The sequence below is a fragment of the Anolis carolinensis genome, chromosome 5, assembly GCF_035594765.1.
Source record: "Anolis carolinensis isolate JA03-04 chromosome 5, rAnoCar3.1.pri, whole genome shotgun sequence".
Classification (NCBI taxonomy): Eukaryota; Metazoa; Chordata; class Lepidosauria; order Squamata; family Dactyloidae; genus Anolis; species Anolis carolinensis.
Window position 1 is genome coordinate 36,786,895 of NC_085845.1, and position 27,633 is coordinate 36,814,527.

General features: G+C 37.9%; 2 long non-coding RNA genes across 2 annotated transcripts in view; both read right to left on the reverse strand.

Annotated features, from left to right (window-relative positions):
• Nucleotides 1–27,633, reverse strand: part of LOC134299774 (uncharacterized) — a 256,229-nt gene that overhangs the window by 141,368 nt on the left and 87,228 nt on the right. The gene's annotated exons all lie outside the window — the stretch shown is intronic.
• Nucleotides 2,768–27,108, reverse strand: LOC134299773 (uncharacterized). The gene is made up of 2 exons (XR_010007026.1): nt 18,167–27,108; nt 2,768–5,764 (listed from the first exon to the last, which is right to left on the reverse strand). It is a non-coding gene; the product is annotated as an uncharacterized LOC134299773 (long non-coding RNA).

Consider the following 27,633-nt stretch of genomic DNA (forward strand, 5'->3'; position numbering starts at 1 on the left):
CTGACTTTAAAAAAAATCAAATTCTTATAACACTAATTTGAAGATTTTAGTGAAATCTGGTAACCTTTCATCAGAAATAAACAACATTCTCAACTAACCCTAGTTATGATTAGTAGCGCAACATAGCTGTGGTTGTCTAGTTCATCATGTAGTTTCAGTGCAGACAAAGTACAGCCGAAGGAACAGATTACACCTGATATGGAATGTATACCATTTATCATTTACAATGGTTAGCATATATTTTAAAAGTGAAAATGATATTCTGCCCAAACCCTTCTCACTAAATTAGCTTCATGTTTTGTATTTTATTGTTAAAATCTATTAAGATGGTGTGGGTTGCATTACGCTAAATATTATGCTTACATGTGCCAAGAATTTTACTAGTTCAATTTGCCATACTGGTGAATGGCTACAATCCAGGTTCAAGTTGTAAGACAATATTTTAAAACTGGGGGGGGGGGGGGGGGTTAACTGGTTCAGTAAGTTGATGGGCAATAAAAATTACCAGTCAGTTAATAATGAAGTCACAATAAGGTCAATGATTCCAAATACATTCATAAGCACAGCTATTTTCCTATTAAGTTTCATGCTGCCTTAATAGCAATTATACACCCTAGATATATATTTATAAAGAACTGTTGGATATTTGTGATGGTTGAAATAATTCAGCTCTAGGCTTATGTCTCATAATGAAGTAGATGCATCCAATCACTTCCTGGAAACTCAAAGCCTGTCATTTTAATTCAGTGAGTAGATTTCAACAGGAGGAAGCATTGGTTTATTTACTAAACCAATGCCTCACGCCTAGGAGTCTTCAATCAGTAAATATTGCAATGGGCTCCAAATTCTTAAGTGTGCTTTCATTAAGGAATGTCATGCAAAGCTTGGCATATAGTAGTCAATAAAATCAATAATAGGGAATACAGTAGCCAATAAGATCAATATAGGAAGCGCCCACAAGTTGGATGTCCATCTAGCCCACTATTGACTATCCTAATTGATAGCATATCTACAGGGCCTCTTGCAAGGCCTAGGTTTCTATTTAGAATACTTTTAACTGGATATACTAGTGAATAAACATAGAACCTTCTCATACAAATTATATACTCTGTCAGTCAAAGTCATTTGAATTTTTTCAGAGTCCCCTTTCAGTCCTGGGAGCCTTTCCTTTCTTCCTTTCAAGGAAGTCTGGGTTTGAGCAACAGGGTTAAGGAAGCATCCTTCCTGGGACTCTTTCACACTACACAATTATACTGCTATGATTCCATGTTAATTGTCATGGCTGCATTCTACAAAATCTTTATTGTTGAAGGATTAGAGCTTTCTGTCTGTATAGTCTAGATGCAAATTGGTTGTCCTTTATTTAGAATTCTGATATCCAAAATACTCCAAAATCTGAAACTGTTCACATGGGTGGTCACTGATGCCTTTGTTTTCTATTGGTTCAACGTACACACTTTGTTTCATGCACACAATTGTATGTGAAGTCACTTTCAGGCTATATAAGTACAAGGTCTACATAAAACATAAATTAATTTTGTGTTTAGACATAAACACAAATACAGGTATTCCAAAATATGAATAATTCTGGAATCCAAAACACTTCTGGCTGCAACTATTACGATAAGGGATACTTAGTCTGGACCTTTTACTATACCTCAGATTCTAGGATTCTATAGGATGCAGCCATAGCAGTTAAAGCTGAGCCATAGCGTTGGAATGTATGGTGTGAAAAGGCCCCTTATGTTTGATACAAGTAATGTGCAAGTAAAACTATTTTATATGTTTTACAAAGAAAACTAACTTATTTCTTTCTCTGCAAAACCATACATGTGGGAGTTGGTGTGGGACTGGTTAATGTGCAGTATCTGCCACATCAGTTTGATTATTCCTCTAATAAGACAGACCACCATCTTTCCCATTTCCTGACTAATACTGATTTCATGGTTCTAGTCTTCCACAGTTATCCATCTTCCATAAGTCTGCTGAAACAGTACTGACTACAATTATGAGCCTACTTTTTTCTTCACTCTTAAAAGTCTTGCAGTGCCTGAGGATTGCACTGGGAGTATTACTGGAAGAAAAATATATGCATACAAAAACATTACAAGACTGAGTCCTGTGTAGGAGTTTCAGCAGCCCTAAACCCGATGCCTCCATTCTGTTATATAAAAATAAATGAAGCACAAAGAAACATATTTTGGAGCATATTCAGCATTTTCTCCAATTAACCTCAAGAAAATTCCCGAAGTGTATTAAAAATAAATTGTCCCACTTTACTAAATTCCATTTATCATTAATGAATCTGGCAGCTGCTGATGGACTGACTTTTCTTTCCATTGTTTTGCCTATACATGGGCTTAGCTAAAACAGGTATTAACTACATTGTCTGGTAGCCTTCCAGCTACAATTCCCGTAACTTATTGACAGCAGTTATTACATTAACTTACTTGATATTTTTCAATCATTTCCAATGAGATTTTGGCTTCGCATTTTAATATATTCAACATTGATATGCTGCTTATTGATTGAACTCTGCCTCCCTTTTCCAAAAGTTTTAATGGATGTTTAAAGAGCCAAGAGAAATGTTAAAAACATGGTATTATTTTAAGACAGAAGGAAGGAGGCAATAGAAGGGGAAGAACAGATACTCCAGACTTCTTGCAAGCCTTAGTACAATACAAACAAAGATAAAAATTAAATGAGGAAAGGTTACAAGGAAAAGAATACAGAAAAAAACCATTATCAAAAGTAAACAATGGGGAGATGACTGTTTTAAAATTTAATGACAAAACCAGCATTACAAGTCAAAAGGTTAAAAATGTGTTGGACCTTTCAACTAAACTTCTTCTCATTTAAGGTGAAAATAGATTCAACACAATTACAGTAGAGTCTCACTTATCCAACACTCACTTATCCAACGCATTTTTGTCGTCAGTGTTTTCAATATATCGTGATATTTTGGTGCTAAATTCGTAAATACAGTAATTACTACATAGCATAACTGCGAATTGAACTACTTTTTCTGTCAAATTTGTTGTACAACATGATGTTTTGGTGCTTAATTTGTAAAATCATAACCTAATTTTATGTTTAATAGGCTTTTCCTTAATCCCTCCTAATTATCCAACATATTCACTTATCCAACGTTCTGCCGGCCCGTTTATGTTGGATAAGTGAGACTCTACTGTATTATAAATCAGTGGCATAACTGTTTTTAAGGTTCCAAAAAGTTGTTGGCAGACTCATTTGTCTTCTAAACTATGAACAGTGTAACAAATTTAAACCCCACAATTATCTGTTTTTGGTAGAACAGTTAAAACATTGCTGTTACCACCAGACCTCCCAATGAGACTGGTATTTTATTGGTAATGCCAGTTCGGTTGCTTCTACCAGATCAAGGATGGGGAGTATTTCTTTCAACCTGATCCAAGTGCAAAGAAATTTTTGGAGACATGGTTTAGAACCAGCATTAGGGTTAGGGCAATAATGCCAGTATATTATAATTTAAATCTCTCTCTTCCAGTAAGTAGGCCTGGAAAGAAAATGTCATTCTTTCAGGCTGTATCCATGCTGCACAATTATAGCAGTATCATATCATTTTAACATGATTCAATTCCATTAATTCCTAGGTCATGCAGGTTAATGGAGAACTTAGGATTTTATAGTACATCTCCCTGGACTTCAAGACTAATTCCTTTTGGCAAATAACTACCTCTTCCAACTACAAGTCCCAGAATTTCATGGAACCGTAGCAGTTAAAGTATCAAAATGCTATAATCATATAGTTTTGCTCTAAATTAGAAAGCCTGGTGAAAATATCTATAAAATAGTGGGAAATCTTGTAAATAAACATCAACACCACCTCTCATTTTTAACTGTATTGATATCCCCCACCCACATCTCCCAGGGAATTGCAGCAGAGGGAATAGAAATATAAACTGAAAGTCTCTTGAGTTCTTAAAATGCCTCAAATGATCCATTCACTTGGGTATTCAATTCCTACAGAAATATGTTCTAAGAAAACATGGCAGAGAGCAAATAAAATAAAAACACTGCACACCATATAATAATATGCTAAAAGGCGAAAATATAATCTCTGAATTGCCTAAATACACAAACATGCAAAATATTCCCCATCCACTCTCCCATAGCTGAGTGAACAGATTCTGAATGCCACTAGGTTTATAATACTATTTGGAAACTTTCCATTTAATAATCTACAGCGTATGGCTTGTGAAGGGTTTGTTATTTTTGTGGTAGGTTGCAGCAGCAAACCAATTTGATCACTACATCTAAACAAGGCAAAACCCCTCATGCCAGGCTCCATATGTCAACACTCAGCCACATAGCTGAGAACAAGTTAGAAGTAATGCTTAGATGTGGAAAGAGATAACCTACTAAGGTTTTTTTTTTCTTTCACTGCTTTACACATACATTTCTGGTAATAAGCCACCAACGTTTTGGAAACAGAGTGTTAAACTGTGTATACCTATGCAACTTGACGTATACCGTCAAAGGAAGAACACTGCAAAGGTCTGAGCTATATCATATATCAAAGCTCTTCTATTCAGATTAATAAGTCCATGTCTTCTTTTGCAGTCCTCCATACCTCAATCTTCCATATAAAACATGTTTCTATTCTTGTAAAAAGTAAAAAAAGAGGAGGAGCTGCCAACACCATTGCCAGGCACCTACTCCTGCCTGATTAGCAAGGATGCCCACATGTCACAGCCTCTACCTCAAGAAGAGTGCCACTCAGCCCCATGGCCCCCATTAGCCAAAAGATCCAACTGCCCTTGATCCATTCTGGTTAAGGCTTCAGCTAGGTCCTGCCTGGTCTGTTTTCAGTGATCCAGCTGAAAATCCCAAATTTTCCCAAATTCCAAATCGCCAAATGAAATTCTGCACACCCCTATAATCCATCTCTAAATGTCATGTATGATAAAGTTTGGGATAAAGTTTGGGCTCCAATCTCAGCTACTCAGCAGCATCTCTTAGATATGTGCTGTTGAAGAATCACTGGGTTGCTGTGAGTTTTCTGGGCTGTATGGCTATGTTCCTGGGGCATTCTCTCCTGACATTTTACCCACATCTATGGCAGCCATCCCCAGAGGTTGTGAGGTCTAAGCAACAGGCAAGTGGGGTTTATATATCTGTGGAGTGTCCAGGGTGGGAGAAAGAACTTTTGTCTGCTTGAGACAAGTGTAAATGTTGCAATTGGTCACCTTGATTAGCATTGAATGTCGTTGCAACTTCAAAGCCTGGCTGCTTCCTGCCTGGGGAATCCTTTGTTGGGAGGTGTCCTGATTGTTTCTTGCCTGGAATTCCTCTGTTTTATGGGTGTTGTTCTTTATTTACTGTCCTGATTTGAGAGGTTTTTTTAATATTGGTAGCCAGATTTTGATCATTTTCATGCTTGTGGATTTCAATGGCTTCTCCTTGTAGTCTGACATGGTGATGATTAGAGTGATCCAGCATTTCTGTGTTCTCAAATAATAGCATTTTCTTAGTGGGTCTGTAGATAGTTTGTATGTTGTGTTTCTTCATCAGCTTCCCTATGTGGTCAGTGGTTCCCTTGATGTATGGTAAGAACACTTTTCTTCTGAGTGGATCTTTGTCTTTACTCTCATGGCTTGTTCTTGCTCTTGCAGTTCTTCTGATGTCTGTGGTGGAGTAGATACACAGCCATTTGGCGGTCTCTCCCTTAGGCAGAGTGGCTTCAGATCAAAACTCAATCCCCATGATGCCTTGAAAATTTGATCTGTTCAAAGGAGAAACTTAATTATTTAAGGATTTTGATGCTGTGAGCACACAAGCACTTGGAGTTTGTGCATTCGTGCTTTTTATCAATAAACGTTCCATACTGATGGTTCTAATTTCATTCTTTTATTGCCTTTTTCTAACTGAGAATAGAAAGACAAGGTTACATGCATGGGACATTCCCTCCTTTTTTTCTGCATAATATAATTTTGGAGGCTAAAAAGACGTTGTAAATGTAAAGCTGACCTCTAGAGATTTGGTATTGGAAAGGTGTTTAATGCTAAGAATTTCTTTAGTCATACAATACTGATCTCAAAGGATTGGTTTATAAAAGCCCTTCTTTAACCAATAAAATATTATCAGGAGTTTTAAAAGGTGGCTGAGAATCCTCAGCTTCAAAAAATATGCTAATAGACTTTATTAGATCATGAACAATATTGGGAGAAGCAAGTCTTATTGTTGTTTCCTGTTTATAATTGTTACCTCTGAATCAAAAATAAATATAAAGTAGAAACCCCCCAAATGAAAGCTAAAACATTGCAAACAACAGACCTGTTTTCTTTCGACTTCTTTTGAAAGCTCTCCCCTGACCCCCCCCCCCATACACACACAAATGTCTATTATTTGGAAAACTATGATTTACCATAGTAGAAACCATACTGACCTTTTCGTCTTTGCATTGCCAGTATATTTTGTTATTATTCAGAGACTGGCCTGTGCAGACTAGAGGGAAGGAAGATGTAGATTTTTCTAATGCATTACTGCCTGCACTGGCTTCTTTATCAGTTCATTTGTACATATTAAATTTTACTTACCCATCATCCTTAGCTGTTTTAGGGTGAAAATATTTTGTTGAATCTCATAGCATTACAAGAGTGAAGGCTTGTAATACTATGTTATAGCATCAATCTTTTAGTCGTCCTGAAGGTTTTAAAATTAAATTAAACTCTACTAGAGTGGCAAAATCCAATAGATAAAGATGAAACTTAACCCCCACTCAGGGCCCTCAAAGATATAGCTAAATTCTAGTTCCTCCGAAGGCTGACCCAAATGCAATCCAGTCACCCCCAGCACACACCCCCCCCAAAGAAACTTACCTAAGGAGCCTGCTGTAGTGCAGTCCCCTCCAGAGAGCTGTCCTGATGCATAAAAATGGTGCACCAGGAGTTGGGGATTTCCCCTCCCCACACACAATTCTTGATGCGTATTTTTCGTGCATCAGGAGAGCTCTCCAAAGGGGCCTGTACTGCTGGCAAGCCCCTCAGATAAGTTTTGTGGAGAAAATGGGGGGGCGGAAGGGGAAGGGTGGGTGTCCAAGAACTGTGATTGCTGTGTGGATTGACCCCCCCCCCCCCCAGGACTGTGGAAGCCATCGCCTGGAAAGATCTGGTCCCTATCTTAAGGTTCCAATCTTTTCAGATGTTCAATTAATCAGGAGAAACTAGGAAATCACAGTTTTCTCTGGATTAATTTGGTTTTACCTGTGGCTTCATTTGGATGCCTCTAGTAAAATCAAGATAGGTCCCGCATTTTGGCCCTGTCAGGAAAGGTCCTCAGATGATGTTTTAGGACTCATCCAACACTATTTCACATTCCTTCTTACTGCTTTTTTCCATTTCCCTCACCAAGCACTCTAAAGTATGGCTAGATTGGGTAAGAGGACCGAAAAGAAAATAAGTCTTTGTTGGTAAACATAGATTTCTTCTTCCCCTATTGTCCTAATCCAACACCATTTTCAGGCTTGCAATTTCAAGATTTTAAACATTTCTTTAGAGGTTTAGTGCTAAAACAAGGCTGAAATAATACTAGCCTTGTGCTGGGATAGATCAACACATCTTACCCCCCCCCCCCCCCAACACACACACTCCTACATATATGATTCCACTTTTACTTAGCAGTAGCAATAGTAACAAATTTGTTGGGACAAAGCAGGTCACAACTTTCTTAGATAGATATCTTGAGGTTTGGCCCATGCATGGATCTAAATCCAGGCATCAGTTGACCCACCTGCCAGGTACAGCAACCACTTCACCCAGCCTACCTGCTGGCTATATCTCTGAAATCAAAAACTTTGGATTTCTCATGGTGAAAGCCACTGCTTGGCGAGTCTGCTGTTTTCAAGCTAGAAATTCTGCCCTCTGAGTATAGAAAAACTGGGCTTTAATTTCAGCTCAACTATGAAATTCAATTAGTAGCTGTGGGCAAGGCACAATTTCTGAATTTTCTGTAACCAGAGGTCATGTTCTCTGATTTACATAGCACAGTCCTCTTTCTGAAGGACTATTATTGCCCACTTTTTTTTTCTTTTTGAATGACAGTTCAACATTAATCTAGCATAAAGATAAAAAAGTAAGAGTAATATTGTGCTTTTTTCTTTTTGATGAATAGTCCAACCTGAATCTGGTATAAAAATAAAGACTCATAACAAGCTACTGCTGTGAAGATCATGAACTAAGCAGGGACATGGTTCAGCTGTTCACAGTGGTGCAATATCTTTCATATCTATGATGAATGAAAATTAATCTTATTCATCTCATTCTGGGATCAATCTTAAATCTTATCTCTTTATATTTGTTTTATGACTTGCAAAAAGATGCCCAAGACGTATCATAAACGTAATGAATTAATTCAATTTAGTATGATTGTATATTTTAGTCACTACTTGGCACTATATATTCTCTAGCTGTATCATGTAGCAATGTATATTTTCTCTCATTAATTAATTACATACATTTACCCATAATAGGCTTGGGCATTTGCTCTGATTGTGATGAAAAGGGGAGAAGTTTTCTATCTTTGCACACACTGCATTTTAAGTGAGGTTCGCAGCCCCTTACTTTTAATCAATAAGGCATCAGCAGATAAAGCAATGATATGTATCAGAAAGTAAACCTTTGTCCTCAGTTGTATCTAGGTGGCGCTTCCTCTTACTGTTACATTCCTATTTTGAAAGGACAATAACACATTCTTTCAAGTGTCCTGACTTGGCAAGAAGAGTTCCTGTTTATCCTTAATTATTGATGTTTTCAGCTGTTTTTAAATGTCCTAGTTTTTGTCTCATCCTCCCACTATTTCTTTGTCCTCAGCTTCCTTCAATTACTTCAAATTGGGTTCAAAGCCCAAAATTTTGTTTCAAATACTTTTAAATTATGTTATAGATTATTATATGTTTACACTCAATTGACTCAGCAGGTGACAGGACAGGAGCATGGAATCTTGCTTTTTCCAGTAGGCTCAGACAAAGGAAATCCCTGCAGCCCCTGCAATAATAACTTGAACATACAGTGTTCCCTCACTTACTGCTGGGGTTACGTTCCAGGACCACCCGCAATAAATGAAAATCTGCAAAGTAGGGACACTATATTTATTTTAATATTTATACATTATTTTAGTAATTATACACTATTTTAAGTCTTTATCAACCAATTGTGTGTTGCTAAATTGCCTCCTTCTCCGCCCGTTGCCACTTGGGCTCCTTTTCTCTCCCTTCGGCTTCTCCTTCCTCCCTTCCTTAGGCTGTAAATTGTAATTTTTATGATTTATAATATTCTTTTGGAGTTTATTGAAAAACTGCAAAATAGCAAATCCGCAAAAAAGTGAACCGTGAAGTAGTGAGGGAACACTGTACTCTAATGTTGCTTGGTCACATGTGTCTTGGTTGGATAGTACGGTGATACTTTTTGCCTAATTATGCCTTTCCTTCTGATGTGTTATCTAAGCTATTTATGACTAAATTAAGTTCTTAAAAGTATACAAAAAGCCCGCCAACAACTTCATTTAGTCATAGAGAATTCAGTGATTACAGAACCTGGCCATTTATAACAAATGTTTTTCATACACTAATTGGTCTCTGAGAAGGATGATATACAAAGAGACAGAAATTCTGAAATCAATCCCCTGTTGTTAATGAAGGGATCAAAAAAGGCAGCTGTTACTTATTTTCAAACGTGAATGGGTAAGGAAAAAGTAGGAAAACAGGCACGAGGCAATTGACCAAACTCAGTTATTAGGATTATTATTCATATGAGTCTGAGGAGATTATTTCTCTCAAAAAGTACATTTCTTGGATGTTAGAAGAAAACCATAAGAAGAAATACAAGTTTTGTTTTCCTTCTTTTTCAATTCTGGTTCTGGTCTACATCAGTAATCCAAGGCACTTCTCTCTTTTCCAGTTTATAAGTGAGCAGTGGAAAAGAGATATTTGACTGGACACTACCCAGTAATAGAAAACAGTGACGTAATGTTGTGAGGGGAAAAGTCAAATACGTTAGTGTAATGGCCTTGCACGCTGTGACTAATAATAATAGCAATTTACTTACCAAGAAAGAAAGAAAGGTTTTGTTTTTGCTTTTAGTTTATAAGAATAAACATCAAGACTCTGTCCAATCTTCTCTCAATTGTCGCTTCCTGGGCTAAGATTGAAATGCCTTTATATAACTGGGGCCAAAATCTGTTAACACATTCACAAAATGTTTCAGGGAGTCTTCCAAATGCTTACACTTTATATGACCACATTAAAGCATTCTGGAGAATGCAAACACTAATTAAAACTCTGTGGTCCCAAAACATTAACAACCTTACACTCAATTAGTGGGAGGAATTTTCCTTAAAAATATGAGAATTGTACATAAAAATCAATAGAAAATTAGAACAAAAAATATATTTGGGACTAGCTGGCGCTTCAACCCTCCTGTCCTTAAGCTATACAGAACTAAAATACATGGTATACACAATGAAAGAAAGGCCAAGGTCATCCATTCATGGATCAGTGGAGATGAGACTCTAGATCCCTCAAATTCCAGTCCAATACCTTGAAAGATCTTAAAATCCTTCAAGATACACCAATAGTGAATAATGGCTGCAAAACGATGACCTACCAATCTACAGATAGTGTGTTTGATTGCGGGCACTTCATGTAGTAACATTTTCATTTTGTCTATATTTCCACCCAACTTCTAGAACTGTTGTCACAGGCACAAGTTGTATCTAATAGATATTGCAGACCATTCTGGAAGAGTACAAATAGTGTTGTGATCTTCATAGATAACTCCAATTTTCCATCAGAAAGTCTGAAAATATCAACTCTATGACATTTTAAGGAATATAAATGACAGATCGCTACTTTAGGGAAGAGCTCTTCTATCATTGTTAATAGAGGCAGCAGGGAATGATAGTTTAAATGAAGAAAAAGGATTGGGGGGGCATCAGAGACTGTTTTTCAAATGCCTCTTAAATTGGTTCTTGAAAATCTCCTGTGCCACCACAGACAATGAAAACAGCTGAAATGAAAACCTATAGTCAAGCCCTAGCTAGCTTAGGATGCATTTCTATCTCATTCTCTTAGCCACTGTGCTATGCAATTTCTCAAGAGTTTTCCTCATCCTAATTCAATTATTGAAAGCTTCCCACATAACAACTCAGTGTTTAGGAAAAGTTCTAAAAAGCCATTATTATCTAGTTCTGTACTCACCCCAATAAAACTGGCTGCCAAAAATCTTCCATTTAATGATTCATGAGATGACTTACTTGCAAATGTTTGGAAAATTACTTACTGTATGGTTACTAGGCTTGCTCAAATAATTCGTTTTCCCCGTTTACCGTTATTGATTCGTTTTTTTCGATTGTTTTGAAGCAATATCGAACCTTGGTTGTCCACACGTCTGGATATCGCAGTTTCGAATCGCGAGAGGCCGTTTTTTCTTATTTCTTCGTTTTTTTCGAAAAGAAAAAAAAAGCTTTTGCAAAGCACCCAAACTCCTTTCCTTTTGCCCCTCAGCCAATGGGAGGCTCAGCCAATGGGAGGGGGCGAGGGGGAAGGAGGCCGAGGAGGAGGAGGAAGACGGAGGGGGGAAATGGCCGCCGCCGCCGCCTCGCCTCAGCTCAGTGCATTAATTAATTGGGCCTTAATGAGCCCCCTTCCAAGCCAAACCCACCAGAGAAACACCCTCAATGCAAACCTTGCAACGTCCTTCTCTCCTTCTTGGACACAAAGGCAAAGGGAGGAGGCACTTCGGGTTCCCAAGCGACCTGAAAAGAGCCATAGAGAAAGGGAGAGCCAGTGCGCATGCTCCACCCTCCAAGGCACACAAGGGGGAGTTCGCATGGGAGCCGGAAGTGTTGGGGCCTCCGTCCCTCCCTTGCTTTTCCTCTTTGGTCTCCCTATCTTGAACACAGAACACGCATGAAAAAAAACACACCATAATTTCACAATATATAGTTTAAATAACAAAAGGAAGAGGAAGGAAGAGGCCCGGGATGCGAGGGGGTGTGGGCCAGGCCCGTCCTCGGCTGCTCCCAGGGGCCCAGATTCGCACCCTCCCTCCCCCCAATACAGGTCTCCATTCCATACTACGCTACATGAACTTGAATGGATACTGTGGTTGTGTTGTCGAAAGCTTTCATGGCCGGGATCACACTGTTGTGGTATGTATTCCGGGCTCTATGGCCATGTGCCAGAAGCATTCTCTCCTGACGTTTCACCCACATCTGTGGCAGACATAGAGGTTTTGACGTCTATGCGAAGCTAGGCCAGTGGGGTTTATATATCTGTGGAAGGTCCAGGGTGGGAGAAAGAACTCTTGTCTGTGGGAGGCAAGTGTGAATGTTGCAATTGGTCACCTTGATTAGCATTGAATAGCCTTGCAGCTTCAAAGCCTGGCTGCTTCCTACCTGGGGGAATCCTTTGTTGGGAGGTATTAGCTGGCCCTGATTGTTTCCTGTCTGGAATTCCCATTTTCTGGGTGTTTCTGGGAAGGTAATGGCACTCCATGTAGTCATGCCGGCCACATGACCTTGGAGGTGTCTATGGACAACACTGGCTCTTGGGCTTAGAAATGGAGATGAGCACCAACCCCCAGAGTCAGACATGACTGAACTTAACGTCAAGGGATACCTTTACCTTTACCTACACACACACACACACACACACACACACACACAAGCAGGGACTATATATCACACACACACCAATTTAACAAAGTTTCAGCCACAAAAACAAAGTTTCTGAAGTAGAACAATGACTTTCACAGTAAAGACAACCCAATTTAACAGGAAATAAGACTTTCAAACCAGGAACAGATTACTGCAATTATTAAAAAAAGGTTTATTATAAAAGCTATGAAAATTTGCCAAAAATCAGAGGATAAGGGAAACGTTCCACATTTTGGTGAGCTATCAGTGTTAAATGTGTTCTACCACTGTACCAAGTTTGAAGAAGATCACTCAAAAAATGAGGGCGGGAGAGCCCCCTAAGTCCCCCCCCTTCGGGCTGTTTTTGGGCCACCGCGCATGCGCGTCCGCCATTAACGAATTAATTTAGAAAATAACGAATTTTCATTAATTTCGAAAAATTTTGGGGGCCAAATTCGTTATTAGCAACAAAAACGAAAAAACTGCCCCCTCTAGTATTGAAACGAGTTTAGAATCAAATTTTTCATGGATCGATCAAGCCTAATGGTTACTCAGCCTTGATCCATATTCTTGGCATCCATTGTGAAATACATTGTAAATCTCAAAGGCTTTTTGGATGAAAATTTTAAAGGCATGTTGATATTTGTCATGTCATTACTTTCTTTCCAATATTTGGTATGATATGTGTGATAGATGTCATTGAATCACTTAAGGTTCATTCTTTCCCCAGACAAATGTTCTTCATCAAACTGTACATCTTTGTGACATTATTCATGATATCAGTAAATTATAGGCCCCTCAACAATCCCAGATCTTCCTTATGACCAGGTGCTATGTGGTTTTTAATAGCACTAACACACAAGAACATATGTTGAGCACCAGCATCAATGGAGGTTCTAAATGTTCATCAGCTGTAATAATTATTTATAATCTACAACCAAAAGCAATATATATATTGGTGGGGTTGTTGTATGTCTTTCGGGCTGTGTGGCCATGTTCCAGAAGCATTCTCTCCTGACGTTTCGCCCACATCTATGGCAGGCATCCTCAGAGGTTGTGAGGTATGGAGAAAACTGCTGCACCTCCACATCAACATCAGCCAAAAGATGAATACCCAGGACTGGGATAAAATAGACAGCCTTACCTACAAGAAAATGGAGAAAGACATGGTTCTCCACACCAAGAGACAAAAACAAAAATTTGACAAATGCCGTAAGCAACAGCCAAAGCCAGAACTGGATAAATCACGGACCATCATCAACCTGACAGACAGACAACTCACTGAAGACCAAGTATCCATTCTAGAAAAAGGAGGAAATTTTGCAGTCACCACCACCAGGATCCCAGTAGAAAACATCATTGCCAATGTTGAATCAGCAATTTACCAGCTCCCTGAGGAAGAAGCAGAGGAGGTAAGAATTGAAACAGCAAGGATCCTGAGAAATGCAAAACTCCCCCCCAGCAACATAACGAGAAAAGAAAGACAGGCCATCAAAGATCTCAACTCAGATCCTGAAATCATCATTCTTCCAGCTGACAAGGGGAATGCCACAGTAATCATGGAAACAAAACAATACAAAGAAAAAATCAGACAACTTCTAGATCCCACAATTTACAAGAAACTGAAACAAGACCCCACTAACAAAATCACCAGAAAAACGAACACTCTAATCAAGAACTCCTCCATTAACTTTGACATACGCCAACAGCTGTGCAAATCAGAAGCCCTCCCACCCAGGCTTTACGGACTCCCCAAAATCCACAAGGACTCCATCCCACTCAGACCCATTGTAAGTGCCATTGGATCGCCGACTTACAACCTGGCAAAATTTCTGGCTACACAGCTACAAACCCACATTGGGCTCACTGCACATTATATCAAGGACTCTACACACTTTATAGAAAAGATCAGCAACCTCAATCTAAGCACCAAGGACATCCTGATCAGCTTTGATGTGGTGTCCCTTTTTACCAAAGTCCCAGTAGCTGACACCCTCACACTAATCAAACAAAACTTCCCAGAAGACATCACAGCCCTGTTTCACCATTGCCTCACCACTAGCTACTTTCAGTGGGACACTGGATTCTATGAACAGAAGGATGGAGTGGCCATGGGGAGCCCTCTCAGCCCAGTAGTAGCAAATTTCTATATGGAATACTTTGAAAAACAGGCCCTAGAAACAGCACCAAAAAAGCCAACTGTTTGGTTCAGATACGTAGATGACACCTTCACGATTTGGAGCCATGGAGAGGAAGAACTCAGCAAGTTCCTGGACCATCTTAACAGCATCCACCCAAACATCCAATTCACCATGGAAAAAGAAAAGGAAGGAAAACTGCCATTTCTAGATGTTCTGGTCATCCGCAAACCCAATCAACAATTGGGCCACACAGTTTACAGAAAACCTACACACACAGATAGATACCTTCATAAAAACTCCAACCATCACCCAAGTCAAAAAAGGAGCACAATCAAAGCCCTGACAGACCGTGCACAAAGAATCTGCGAACCTCACCTCCTCAAAGGTGAACTCAACCACCTAAACTGGGCTCTACAGGCCAATGGATACTCCACCACAGACATCAGAAGAGCTGCAAGGCCAAGAACAAGCCATGAGAGTCAAGACAAAGATCCACCCAGAGGAAAGGTGTACTTACCATACATCAAGGGAACTACTGACCGCATAGGGAAGCTGATGAAGAAGCACAACCTACAAACTATCTACAAACCCACGAAGAAAATCCAACAAATGCTACGGTCAGCGAAGGACAAGAGGGATCCTCTCTCTTCTGCAGGAGTCTACCGGATACCATGCAGCTGTGGACAAGTCTACATAGGGACCACCAAACGCAGCGCCCAAACAAGAGTCAAAGAACATGAAAGGCACTGCAGACTAATTCAACCAGAGAAATCAGCCATAGCAGAGCATTTGATGAACCAGCCTGGACACAGAATACTATTTGAGAACACAAAAATGCTGGACCATTCTAACAACTATCATGTCAGACTACACAGAGAAGCCATTGAAATCCACAAGCATGTGGACAACTTCAACAGAAAGGAAGAAACCATGAAAATGAACAAAATCTGGCTACCAGTATTACAAAACTCAAAAATCAGAACAGTAAATAAAAAGCAATACTCTGAAAACAGAGGGTTTCCAGACATGAATCAACCAAGGGCAGTTAACGACTCTAAACAAAGGATGCCCCAGAGGCAGGAAGAAGACAGCAGATAAGCTTTTCAATGCTAATTTAAGTGATTAACTACACATTCACACTGACCTCTCTCACCCTAGACTTTCCACAGATATATATTAACCTCTTTGCTTAGTTTTCTCCATACCTCACAACCTCTGAGGATGCCTGCCATAGATGTGGGCGAAACGTCAGGAGAGAATGCTTCTGGAACATGGCCACACAGCCCGAAAGACATACAACAACCCTGTGATCCCGGCCAGAAAAGCCTTCGACAACACAATATATATATTCTTATTTTCCAAGGAGATAGAAGATCAAACAGGTATTAACAGCTGTCAAAATGACTTTGACTTCTAGTGACCATACAAATGGGAGAACTCCATCTCACTGTCATCAACAACCCTACTCAAGTCTTTCAGACCTGGGGCTATGGCGTTCTTGTTTGAGTCTATCCATCTGTAGTGCAGTTCTCCTCTTTTTCTACTGTGTTCTGTCAGGGGTTCTATGTGGTCATAAAACTCCTGTTCTTTTGGATGTGACTCTATTAGTTCCAGTAAAGAAGCCAAGTCTCCAAAAACACAGTTGTAGTGGCCTTCTACTCAAGCAACAAAACAAAGAGAGATTTGGTTTTTTCCCAAATAAGCAGGGCAGCTTTTTTTTTGTTGCAGCAGTATACAAAGTATATACAAACTATACAAGCTTTGCAGTTTATACTTCCTCGCTACTCACAGCAGTAATTCTCCAAACCACCATCCATCCCTCATCAAACGAACACAGGGTTACTACAACCTATAGTCTCAGCACTAGTCCCTGCACTCCAATTACAATGACACCTGTGGTTAAGTCTGAGACACTGATCCTGTTATTACTTAAAGAAATGCTGTGTAACTTATATATCCTGATATTTAACTTATCAGGCATTATTGACTTCTACAGTGAGTTGTTTACACTTTACACTTCTAAAATCCACTCTTTCCACACAGATTGGAAAATTATATAAGGAAAGAAGATTGGGATGTTAAACACTTTTGCTGATTTGTGAATATGTTGGAGATAGAACAACTTACACAATCGATATTTGCACTATTCTAGTGATAGTCAAATTAAATCATTTATCTGTAAATGTTCTTCTTCAGCTAAACACATGTATATCCCTCCTTTCAAAGTTAGTATTTGATAGATATACTCCATGTGACAAACTAATGTGCAAAACAACAGATGGGACTGAGTAACATTTTTCATGTTTGGCTCTTCTGTTAATATGAGCAATAAAATTGAAGATGAATGTATTTCATTAGAATTTTTCTAAGTGCTAAGGATGCAAATTCTCATATTTTGTGCATTCTGGGGATAGTAAACCTCTTTAATGATGGAAAGTATGCTAAAGATTTTTGTCATATGAATGCAAATTATTAATCCAATTGTTATCTTGTGGCTCTCTTTGGATATAGTATTAAAGGGCTGACTAAATGCAGATGTTAGGCTATGAAAAACATGAAATGTTCATATGCTCTATATTTTGCTTATCAGCACTTCTTTCCTTATGTGCATGCGGGTGTGTGTGTGTGTGTGTGTGTGTGTGTTAATGTTTCTAAACCCTAACAATAATGTCTGCTTTTCCCCATTTATTTTTGCATCTCATAGCCTTTTCCCCATGCCATTGTTTTAAGTTTTATTCAAAGCCATTTGTGGATGGTGACACTCCTCCACCATTATTATCATGGAATGTACCCAGAATCAATAATATGAGAAGTCTAGAGAAAGAGGAAATTCTGCATAATCCTCTTTCTACAAGCACTAGTGATCCCAAATTTTGATTAGATATTCTGGATACTTGTTTAACATCTTTATTTGAAATAGATGATAGGTAGGTAGATAGATAAACAGACAAACAAATAGAGATATTTCCTCCAAGAGGAAAATGTTTAAAACAATGAGTGGAGATGAGTCTTCAATAGCAAGGCAATTCAGAATACAGATCAATCTCTATGCTAAATCAAAATAGATACAAATTGATGGGAGTCTGATGTATCTTAACTTGCATCCTAAGTAAATTTAACAGCATTATGAATGCATTCAGTCATTCCATTTTCTACAAGGGCATCACTAATACTGTGGAAGAATTTCAATGAACGTAAAATGGTATCAATATCTGTGAACAGCAGTTTTTGGTGAAATCCTATTCATACGCAGACTTCACTATTTCAGCCCAGTTAATATGCATAATATCAAGTAAGCAAATATATAGGATTCTAGCAGGAAACATATTATAATATACAGATGAAACCCATACCTTCATTTGCAATGTTTTCTTTGACTGTTTTATTCATATAGTCAATTGCTTCCCTTTACATCCTAACCTCCTCTTAGAAATGAAGTTAAATGATACCTGTAACAAAATTGATAAAAACTGTGATTTCCCATTCATAAACACATCAGCTACATTTCTTCAAGTTTTGAAATGATGATATCCATTTTGAGTTGCAGTGATCCACAGCATTAGATTTTACTTGATGTGGGAATTTAGATAAATGAAAGGACCATGTATGTTTCCATGCTTATAGATATGAGTTGCATTCACTAAGCCTGTCATCAACCATATTGGGTATAACAACAGTGTTTGTTTTTCAGCACACACTAATAATTATTTTCACATTAAATGTAATTTCCTTTTAAAAAGAAAACAATAATCTTGATAGGAACAGAAAAGTATCTCTGCCAATATCTTGTCAATAAAATGGCACAATAGAAAACTCCCTGAAGAATATTGCAACAATGAGAACATCATCTGGTTGTTATTTTGGCCAGCTTAGTAGTGAATATAAATATGGGGAGATCAGTTAATTTGGTTTTTTTCTTACAGTCAAATTTTTAAAACCTCAGTGCAAAAATAAGAAAATAAAACTGTACAAATAAATATTTTATTTGTCTGTATTTCAGAATGAGAACAACTTTTCAGCCAAATGACTGAAATGTTTCACTGGAGATACATTTTACAATACCACTGGAAATTAATTCTTCATTTAAAGAGGAATGTTCTTCTGATGTCAAATAGTTGTCTCTTTGTGACAAGGGCTTCCAAAATTCTAAAATTTTGTACAGCCTTGTTCTGATTCAGTTGGAAAAGTTTTCTTCATTTTATGTTTTCAAATAACAGTTTTAGTATAATTCTGCATTTTAATGTATTTAATTTTTTTTACATTCAAAAAGTATTATGTCATTGTCAGTAAAAACATTGGCAATAAACTGACCTTCACTCATGATAATTCCAAAATGTCCTCTGAGAAGTTAATTGGTTGGCTAGACATCCATGAGTGGAAATGTTAAAAGGCCTTTGGAGGTTGGCGGCTAAAATCTTACTCAGATGTTTACACTTAATGCCTACTTCCCCTGAGCAGCAACAATTCCTGAGCAATCTTTGCAGCTTTCAGATTAATACTAAACCAGGAGCTGTTACTATAGAGTGAGACGTTACTGTGATGGTTTCAGCCATAAAATGAAGAATTAAGCACACTTCAAAGAATTAACAATGAGCCATCACTTTTTATTGTTGGGAAGTCTGAGCTGCATGGCACCAGTCAAGGCCAATTCCACATTTTCAGAGGAGACACTCTTGTTACCAAAAAGAAGGACAATACACATTCCCATTACTACTTGTAATTTTGTATAGATTACATCTGCCCTTGCTTGAAGCCTAGGGTGAATAGTAAAAGTGGCCTTTGCAGAGGAAGTCCTTTCCATGTTATCACCCTTGGACTAGTAAGCACTGGGATCAATGAGGTCATCAGAGGTTATAGATGGCTTGCTTCCCAGTTTCTTTTAAATCAGTGCTCACTTAGGAATGACTGGGAGGGGGGCCCATTTCTCTGCCTTCTCACAAAAGTTTTTCCTATAAATTTATGCAAGAAAGTCAGGGTGTGTCAGAAAAAAAGTAAACTTGAAGATGAAATAATTTAACAAGAATAAGACCCCTTAACTCCTCTGAATGCTAACTCAAAAGCTCTCTCAGGCCCCTTCTATACTGCCATATAAAATCCAGATTATCTGCTTTGAACTGGATTATATGGCAGTGTATGTAAAGTTAGCAGCATTCAAGATAGGGTTTCATTTAATTATTACCTTTCAATTAAGCAGTTATAGATAGATATGCAGAACATCTACTACAGGTCTCAATGCAATTTGCAGTTTTTATGACACTGCTGTTTTTCATGAGCTAATCAAAGATTTGAGGGGTTTGCTGTTCTTGCTATGATTCTCATGCAGTATGTCCTACCAACATGAAGAAGGGAATCCAAAGCACAGTCAAAATTCCACACTTGTTTTTAGTTATGTAGCTACTAAGCTTGTATGATTTGTTCGTATGTTCATTTAAATTCAGATCTAATTCTGATTTAAAGCACTTTTGAAGCGAGTTCTGAGCCACCTGCTCACTGTCTTCCCAATATTAAGAATTTGAATCAAAAGGAGTCTTCGTTTCTTATGTCTTGGATGTCTTCGGATGTAGCTGTGACCAAGCCTCGCTGAGAGGTGAAGCCAAAATTGCTGGCATGCCTCTCAGCCAATCAGGGCTGATGGATGAGGGAGGGGGGAGGTGAAGGCATCATTCTTGCAGTCCTTTTTTAAAAAAAAAAATGTTGCTTTAATTTTTTTTGAAGATTCCCCAAAAAATCAGTGGATGGGTGAAACATTATGAAACTTTATAGGCAAAGAGTGGCAAATATGTTCTGCAATTGTAGCAAGTTTCACCCCAATAGCTTTAAAAATTACCATCTTGACCAAACTTGGATGTTTTCATCTGTGAATTCTTGGAAGATATGAGAAGTTTAGAGAGAGGGGGGAGGGAGGCAGAGAGAGAAAGAGGGAGATTTGAGAATTGGACTAAGATTGTGGCTTGATTCCCCAGTCAGCCATGGATCTTGGGCAAGTCACATACTCTCAGCCCCAGGAAACCCAAACAAACAGGAAATAACACTTTCAAACCAAGAACTATCTTCCGGGAGTGGTTGGATGGTGTACTATGATTTCTGTTCCTGGGTGATAAATGCCATTTCCTAATTGGTTCTGTCATAAAAAAAAACATGGCAAAACTTTATTACACTTCCAAAACTTTGTCTTTGTGCAAGGGACATCATCCTATAAATAGCACATTATGGTTTGTTGAGTCTCCACCAATTTAATAAAGTTTCAGCCACAAAAACAAAGTTTCTGAAGTAGAACAATGACTTTCAAAGTAAAGACAACCCAATGAAACAGGAAATAACAATTTCAAACCAGGAACAGATTTTTGTTATTATTAAATAATGTTTTTGTATAAAAATTTTGAAAATTCATCAAAAATCTGAGAAGTCAAACGCTCTGAAATTTAGTGAGCTAACAGTGGTAAATGTGTTCTACCACTGTAGCAAGTTTCATCAGGATAGCTCAAAAATGACACAGAGAAAAGCCCCTCAAGTTTCCCCATTGAAAGTAATGTTTTCCTTCATGTGCATCTGCTTCTGTCATTAATGAATATATACAAATATTCGGAAGTTTCAGAAAGTTTTGAACTTTTTGCCTTCAAAATTCAGAAATGACTTGAGAAACGAAGCGCCAGTGGCTCCTACTTTCAAACAGAGTTTAGAACCATTTTTTTCTGGATCGCACATACCTAGTAGCTAGCCACCTTAGAAAACTAGTTCCTCCCAGACTGTTCCATCTCCTACCTTCCAATCAGCAAGGCTACAACAAAAAGTGTAAGAGGGGTCCTGCTTCTGGTCATTGCATCTTTGCCATCTGGTGGAAATGGGTGGAAGCATCACTTACTCATGCCCTGCTCGCCAACTGAGTGGACCTCCTTGTCTCTGAATTGCTGGTTTATGATGAAGTAGGTCTGGAAGTGTCACAATTATAACTAGGTAAGATCAACTGTAGGCATGTGCAATGGATGCATAAGTCTATCTATACGCTTAATTCTAAATTTTAGGCAAGATTGAACTTCTACATTGAAGACAAATGTTCATAGAAAAGGTTCAGGTTTTGCTGTTTTACCTCAAGATAGCACTGAAGTCAGTAAAAATGTAGAGAATAACCATTGTTATTTTTAAATGATGCAATTAAATATAATATTGGTTGTTTGGCCCTGGAAGGACAAAAAAGTTCATTACATAAGAAGAAATCCATAATTAAATATTTGGAAACAGTCAATAAAGACTTTATTAATACTCACATTTTATTGCATCACACACCTGTGTGCAGATGGCCTTTTGAACTTCTCCACCCTATTTGTGGGCAGAAAAATTGGCAGGACCTTTCACCACATTTCTCCAGGGAAAAAGAAATTCTCCAACAGTTTCTTGGGTATGGAGCTCAATCTAAACAATGGAACAGAAACATAGCTCCCTTTCCCCCTTTTTCAAGTGTCAACAGCAGCAGCAACAATATGGACAGCTTGACTTTCCTTTTATAGCTTTCATGATACCCTGAACCTAGTTCTCAGCATAGTGAAACAAAACACTTTGGCTCATGAATCATACAGCACTACTTTGAGACTGATTAATGTACTACCTAATTAAGATATTTGTGCAATGCAACCAGACCTCCAAATGGTTCACAATATACATTGACCAGAAGAGGTAGAAGAAATAGTTCTTTGACCTGGATTTCATAAATGCTTGATATAATTTTCAAAACATCAGCACTCTAGCTTCTAAATGTTCTCAAGCTGAGCACATATTCAGTGACACATGATTATTTTTTCCGAAAAGACTTAAGTATAGCAAGGTCCTCTTTCATATTTTCAGCAGAGCTGTTCTGTATAAACATATAAACCTTTAATCATCTTTGCTGCTGGCAAGACATCTATAAAATATTTTGGAAACCTGAGCCTGAGAAACCTCATAATTATATGGTATTTGTTAACAGAAAGTGAGAAATAAAAAGAGCACATCATTTAAAACCTCTGATAATAAATGGAAATTGACTAGAAGTGAAAGAACAGCCCTTCCAATGATCTCCTTGGTGCATGATCATCACCACCAAATAAAGAAATGACTACATTAATTTTTTTCTAATCCTTTTCCTGAAGGATTAGAATTCAAAACTCCTTTTGACTTTATGTAAGGAAAATATCATTTTGTCATTTAACATAGTCTAGAACAAGAAAATTAAAGCCTCTCTGTGGTTTTTTGCCTTAGCCTTTAAAATAACTTTACATTTTTGTCCACCCAGCAAGGTGATTTCCAATTAGTTTAACAGGGAGGATAAATCAGCTAATATCATATTTGCATTAGCTAAAGTATCCACAGTAATGAGAAGATGGGCAAATTCTTGACAAATGAGAAAAGAAAAACCATTTTGTTTTTGGGTACATGAGCAGAGAAACACAGTAACCATGTCACATGGTGACAAAGCAATGTCTCAACTAAGCAAATCACACCTAGTTAAAAGTACTCTTATGGTTTTGGCATCACATCTCAGGAAGTATTGTTAGCAACAGATGGTATTCGGAGAAGGACAAATATTATATGTGGCTTTTCAGAATACAAGTCATGTGAGATGAGGTTGGAAAAAATATGTTTAGCAAAAATGAGATCTTAGACAAGATATAATATGTGGTTTCAGCACAAAAATGTTTCCTATTACAACTGAGAATGAAGATGAGCAGATTTTTCTAGTGGCAGTTACAATGGCAGAATAACACTTGAGGTGGTAGACTGATGCATAAGAAGCATATGTTGGCTAATCTATCAAAAGTGGCAGTGTTGTTGAATTTTCTTGTACTTTGCAAAAGAGGGGAAACTTTATCTCTGGTCTGCTTCGTTGATGCTGGCTGTTTGGCGTGCCTACTTTTCCCCTTTCTGTTAAAGGTATATAAAGCGGGGCGGCCAGAAACTGCACCTCTCCATGTACATTGGTGGCATGAAAAAAATGCATTCCTCATTCCAGCATGTAAACATTTTTAAAAATGAAAAGTTTTCTCCCCAATAAGTGAGATTCAGAGATTTTTGACAGTGGACTTTTTGCCCACCCACCAATGAAATAACAGGATAAATATGTGCAACTTTTATTGAATTGTTATCTATTTAAACTTTCTTCATGAACTAAAAGTGGGGGTTTGAACTTGATGTTGTGAAAGTTGAGGCAGTGGTAATCTCAGACTCACTCCTCAGCTGACTTGGACAAGACACCTGAGTTCCCTGCATAACTCACCATGAGCCGTAACCAGGGTAATTGCTTAGAGAAGCTGCATTCCAACCTCAAATTGAGAAACTTTCAGGATTAGAATTCCCTCACAGTTCCTAAGCTGTTCACCCCCACTTTGGTTGAGTCAAGGGGCCTGAGCGGAATTCTTGAATGTATCCTGAATTACCTGATTTTGCTTAGTGTGAGCAGATTTTCACCACTACCCTTTCTGTACTTATGAAATTAAAATCAGATCAATCCAAAAACATTCAAAAAGTGGCTGCAAAAGGAGTGCTTTAGTAAAGTATATGAAACATCCTCCTCTTCATTATAATTATATGTAAATAATTTTGAATGGTTTCAGAACTTGTTTTCCAGACTAATTCCTAAGTAATTCAGCCTTTCTTATAAATTGACGTGTACAACCTGGATTTTTGTATAGTGGTACTTCTTACTGTTACATATGAGTAGATATGTAAATAGATTGGTCCATTATGAACATCTAAAACAGAATGATGATGGTGGCAATGATAATGATACCAATGTTGATTATTACAGCCGCAATATCTGGCTTTGGCTATCTTTTATAATATGTTTCCATAGATTATATTAGTACAGTAGAGCCTCACTTATCCAACATTCTGGAGTATCCAACACATTTTTGTAGTCAATGTTTTCAATACATTGTGATATTTTGGTGCTAAATTCATAAATACAGTAATTACAAAATAATATTACTGCATATTGAACTACTTTTTCTGTCAAATTTGTTGTATAATATGATGTTTGGGTGCTTAATTTGTAAAATCATAACCTAATTTGATGTTTAATAGGCTTTTCCTTAATCCCAACATATTCCCTTATCCAACGTTCTGCCAGCCCGTTTATGTTGGATAAATGAGACTCTACTGTAGTAATATTAGTGTCAACATTAGTTAGTAGTAATATATGTGACTTTTTGTGCAAGAAGTGTGGGAACAGAAGGCTATGGCTTAAAGAAAATGTGGTTTTGTTTGTTTGAATAAGAATTCTACTCAGGTTATCTTTATGTGATACAGGCTTTTGGGGAGACATCAAACTATAATTCTGACCATATTTAGGAAGCATTGGAAACATTCAGGAGAAATGACTTGTGATAATGTGTGATGTGAATTCAACAGTTTATCAAAATCAACTCACAATAGGAGGATGTATTACAAGGTTGTTTTAGGAGTACAATACACTTATGTTTGCACATGGAAACAATGTTTTCAACATGAACTTCACTGGTGATTGTTAAGGTAAAATCAAGTGAGTATTCTAACTCAGCAGACCAGCCAAAATGTGTCACCACCTGTGCATGTCTGACAACAAATGGAGAACTTTCAAGTTTAGGGTTTTACTGGAAATTACAGCATAGCCTTTTCCTATTAACTAAAACTCAATTCTCTTGAGACCCATATCTTCAGAAACAACAGTACCCAAATTCTAATATAGCCTGATCAAACAACATAGGAAATGTCTTCTTGTTTGGTTTATTATGTGTTTTTCCTTTCATATAAAGCAAGTGCTAACACATAAGAGTATGTTGTGTGCCCTAAACTCAATATATTTTATTTCCATAATGAAACACAAGTATGGAAACACAGCCATAGTAAACCATTGTGTTGTTTTGCCAAAGAGAAACATGAATTGAGCAAGACACAAATAAGAAGTTCTTGCATACAAGAAGACCTGTGCTGAATTTGGTGACATAATGACATACAAAGGTAATTCCATTTCCAATATTGAACAATCTCAGATCATTTACTCTTGAATAGTACTATGGCATCTTTAGATCTTCCAAACATTTACTCACAAGTAAGAATATAGAAGCTGTAGATTTTTCTTTCAGCTAAGCATCAATTAGATGAGATTAATTTCTTTTTCTCTGAGGACAAGGAACATATTGACTAATGATGGGCTGGCGTTGTCTGAAGTCACTGCCTCAGGCAACAGATACTACAGAAAAACAGGAGTACCTACCTCCTCCTTAGCTTGCCCCACTTAGCCTAGCTTGTACTCCATCAATCCCTCCTCATTTGTTTAGTTACATACATCTTGTCATTCTTCTAGACCTTCTCTGAACTTCCTCCAGCTTATCTATATTCTCCTTAAAATAAGGAGTCCAGACATGAAGACAATATTCCAGATGAGGTCTGAGCAGTGCAGAATATGGAAGGACTATTACCGCATTTGCAAACTATGCTTCTGTTAATGCAGGTTCATTGCTGGCTTATGTTCTACCTATGAACATAATATCTCAATGCATTTTTCACATGTTGAAACCACCTATCCCCCATCCCCATTCTATACTCTGCATTTGTCTTTTGTGATCTAAATGTAGAATGCCTCTATTGAATTTCATTTTATTAATTTCAGCCCTGTTTTTTTTAGTATAGTAAGGTCCTTTTGAATTCTATTGCTAACCGCTCCGAGCCAAACTGGGAGTAGCGGTATACAAGTCTAATAAATAAATATATATATATAAAAATAAATATTTTAATGTGTTAGCTATTCCAGTTTTTGATCTTCACAATTAGATAAGGATTTCCTCCATCTGATGATATAACTCATTGATAAAATATTGAAGAGTGCTACTTTCAGGACAGAGCTCTTCACATTCTACTTGGTTTCAATTCATTCTGTTCAAATTTTGCTCATAGTTGTTTTGTACTGATAACTGTATCTCCTGTGTAGGAAACAACACCTTCTGTGCAGAAAATATTTATGTGCAGAAAATGATGATTTCTGTGGGGGAAAAAACATGTTAACTTTGAATGGAGTAAGTCTCAAACTGTGGAGTCCAGAATTTTCCCCATCTGGAGTTCTTTACTATTTTTAATATTGCTAAATATTCTTTCTATCCTGATTATGGCACTTCTTCCTAAGGAAAGTCAGGCTGGCTTTCTGTTCAAAGAATTGTGTCTCTGTTTAGCAGACAAAGGCCATCAACACTATTCCTCACTCATGAGTGTCTCAATATTATCAGTGATCTAGACAAGGTCTGCAACCTAAGAGATATGACACAGTAACTTTGTGACTTGAGAAACTGCAAGCTGCTTCTGGTGTGAAAGAATTGGTCATCTGCAAGGACATTGCCCAGGGGATGGCCAAATGTGTTGAGGTTTTTGCCATCCTTGTGAGAGGTTTCTCTCATGCCCCCGCATGGAGCTGGAGATAATAGAGGGAGCTCATCCACACTCTCCCCAGGTTGGATTCGAACTGGCAACCTACTGGTCAGTGACCCAACCTTCAAGTCAGCAGTCCTGCCAGCACAAGGGTTTAACCCACTGCAGCACTGGGAGCTCAAAGTAATTTTGCTGAAACCAAGCATTTCTTTATCTGCCTAGTGCCTTGATGCAAGTCTATCTTGGGTGGGTGGGTGGGGGGTGATGGGATGGCCTGGAAAAAATCCAGAAAACATATAGAAAAAACAGGGGGCTTTCTTCATTTTTTCCCTTTTCCCCCCTTTCCCCCTTTTCCCCATCTTCTCTCCAATTTTCTGGGGCGTTCTTCCAGTCCTTCCCATCTCTACGGGAGATCATGCATATGTCTCCTTAAGTTCTTATCAAGAAAAAC